The following is a 3,109-nucleotide window of genomic DNA, read 5'->3' on the forward strand; positions in this document are numbered from 1 at the left end:
GCATAGGTGACATACTTAACATAATAGATACCCTTAAAAAGATTCATAGAAAACACCGACCTTACCTAACCTACTTAGTATGTTAAGATAAGCATCTTATTGCTTCGTAATTACAATTATTACCTAACCTATAATAGGTATAGGTTAAGTAATAATTGTAATTACGAAGCAATAAGATGCTTATCTTAAGATACTAACAAGGTTAGGTAAGGTCGGTGTTTTCTATGAATCTTTTTAAGGGTATCTATTATGTTTAGTATATCACCTATGCACGTAGTTAATAAGTCAATATTGACTTTACGAATTTGCGAGAACGGGTTGCATATATGCAGGTTTAGCTGCCTTGTCTGTGTCATCATGCTGGACAACACCTTTGTGAGGTACAAATATAGCCATACAAATGAGACTGAAACTCTTGCTCTGTGTATTAATAATTCTTTTATAATGGATGTTTTTTGTGGATGAATGGATGAAAAATACAAAAATGAATGTTTTTTATATGTATGTACTTCTTACCTGATGTACAACATTCAGTAGGGGATCTGAATAAGCTTAAAACAGTTGTTGGCCCTGGCAACGGAAAACTTTAGGGGGCCTTCGACAAGCCGCCGGCTTCCTGTCCTCGTCGAGGCCACTAGTATTAGTGGTCTTTGGATAAATTCAGGTAAAACATTAGTTCAAAAAGGAGCCTCTTAGCTATAAATTACCTGAAGAAGTTACCCCTTTAAATACTAATTTCAATTTTCTATAATAAAACGTTTTAAGGAGACACTTTAATATTTGTTATTCTTGCCTCAAACTGCTTAACATTTAGCAGAAACAAATCATATTTTAGTTTATTGAGGTTTCATCATTGGCGACACCTTTCCGTTGCTAGGTGAATGTATAGTCCTCACTAATTTACTGAAAATTCTTCACTCTTCTTAATGTATTTCGTTGAATATTGACACCGAAAAGGCGACGTAACAAAAAGTTTACGGGTTTATATATATATTCATCAATTACAATAGAAACTGAATTCTTAAATTTGAAAATTCACAGAGTTAAAGATTTATAGACACTGGTGTTGTATTAGTGGTTACCAGGAATTATATTTATTCTGCTAGCAGGTTTAAGTAAGTTTATTGAGAATAGTCTTTCGCAAATTAATTGAAAACGAGTTAAGCACTCTGCGTCACTGCATGTTCCCTCATGTTTATTATATACACAATAACAGTTTGGCTTGGTGCTGGGGGTAAGGCTTATAAGCCTCTAGGAGGTCATTAAGCCCCGTCATAATTAATTACTGACTAGTCAGATAGATTGATTGATAAAGATTAAACCACCTAAAAGGTGGCACGGGCATGAATAGCCCGTAAGTGGTGGCCCTTTTGAGCCATTACCAGTATCAATAGATGATACTGGAGATCTGTGGAGGTGCGACTGCACCCTGCGTGACGGGAGATGCCTCCTGTGGACTAGCCAGCTAATATATTTATATATATACTGCCCGAAACGCTTTGCGTAATAGTGGCTTTAGGCATTGTATGTACTAGTTCTATCTATTAATCCAACAAACTTTGTAAAATCTCTTGTATGTATGTACCTTACCTAAATAAACATTTATTTATTTATTTATTTATTTAGTATACTTTAGTCCTGAAAATAGTTCAGGACTATTAGTAACCATCAATATGTATATGTTCTAAAAAGAAGCCAGTTATACATCTTGGTGTATATAGCCCGGTGAGTGAGTGTTTACTTTAGTCCCGGACTATGTTGAAAACTAAAGTTGACTTGCCGGTTGGTTAGTAAAATTTTAGTGCGATATTAATATGTATTTAGACTCGTTGGCCTTTATAATCCATCACTACGCCAAAGTATGTACATAATTGCTTTCGCATATTAATTTGTTTTGCCTCTATTATTATGTATATATATTTGTTTGTTAATAAATGTTAGCATACTGCAATGAGAGAAACGTTTGTTATTTCATATGATTCACGAGGAAATAGTAAATGAACCTCGATTATTTTTACATTAGCTACCCCTCTAACACTTGGACTCGTTTTCTTTGAATGACAACTTTAACTTTCGTTTAGCAATTTTTAAATAATGCTTGATTTATAAATAATCTGTTTTAGATTTACTATTAATATTGAAAATAATTTGGAAGAATAATTCTTGAAAAAAATCAAAATTTTTTTATATATATTAAAAGTAATTACATAAACATTTCATATAAATGGAAAATTTTGTAATAAAGTTTTAAGGGGATGTTCGTTAGTGTCAATAATTATGTGTAGTCCTTATCTTGGGGATTCGCAGGGTCAATGATCGAAATGTGAGCCCCTGTCGTGCTACGCCCATTATATTTAAACCGCATCCCGGCTACTTTCCGGGCTGCAATTTTTGTAACCTCTTTACTTATAAGAGGAAAATAAACTTCAGCAAATCTAACTCCACTAAATTAAAATATAGTGCTGGAAAGATATTCTGGGGAAAGAGCCGTAAAACGTTGACATGAAAGGCAGGGCAAATCATTTTATTGCTAAGGATAACATTTCTGAAATCCTTGCACTGTATCCATGTTTTTGGACGTAATTTGAAATGAAATCGACTCGCAAAAGTGACGTACTGTTCCGTTTTCTATTTGAGTCGTCCGGCTTACGCGCAGAGGTTATAAGAGGACATATTAAATTAACGTTTTGAAACTTAATGAGAATTTCCTGCCCACCTAACCTATCAGAGGACACTTAACTTACTGTTGTTGAAAAAAAATCCCAAATTTATTTTAATTTTTTTTAATTTTCAAATTACGTCCAAATTCGGCCATACGGGCAAACGGCCAAAAGCGACGTTCTTTTTAAGAGGACAGGTTACAAACGCTGCCAGTAGATAAATGACATGAGGTTAAGGAACAAACGGTGTAGTGTGGAGATTAACAAGAATAAAAAGCAGCTTTCCCATAACCCTGTAATACCTCCGTTGCTAAAATATCTAAGTATTAGCTAAAGGGCCTACCATTAATGTTTAGTTGTAAATACATAGCAAATGAAATGAACGATCTCTGTAGCTAGCTGACATTATAATTATAAGGTGTGCAGGACTGATTTAATTGTTAATATAT

At 33.9% G+C, this 3,109-nt stretch overlaps 1 non-coding gene across 1 annotated transcript; it reads left to right on the top strand.

Annotated features, from left to right (window-relative positions):
- The first annotated feature begins 2,281 nt into the window (after nt 1-2,281).
- On the top strand, nt 2,282-2,399 carry LOC123770225 (U4atac minor spliceosomal RNA). The gene has a single exon (XR_006774314.1). It is a non-coding gene; the product is annotated as a U4atac minor spliceosomal RNA (small nuclear RNA).
- Nucleotides 2,400-3,109: the final 710 nt, after the last annotated feature.

The sequence above is a fragment of the Procambarus clarkii genome, chromosome 45 (assembly GCF_040958095.1).
Source record: "Procambarus clarkii isolate CNS0578487 chromosome 45, FALCON_Pclarkii_2.0, whole genome shotgun sequence".
Classification (NCBI taxonomy): Eukaryota; Metazoa; Arthropoda; class Malacostraca; order Decapoda; family Cambaridae; genus Procambarus; species Procambarus clarkii.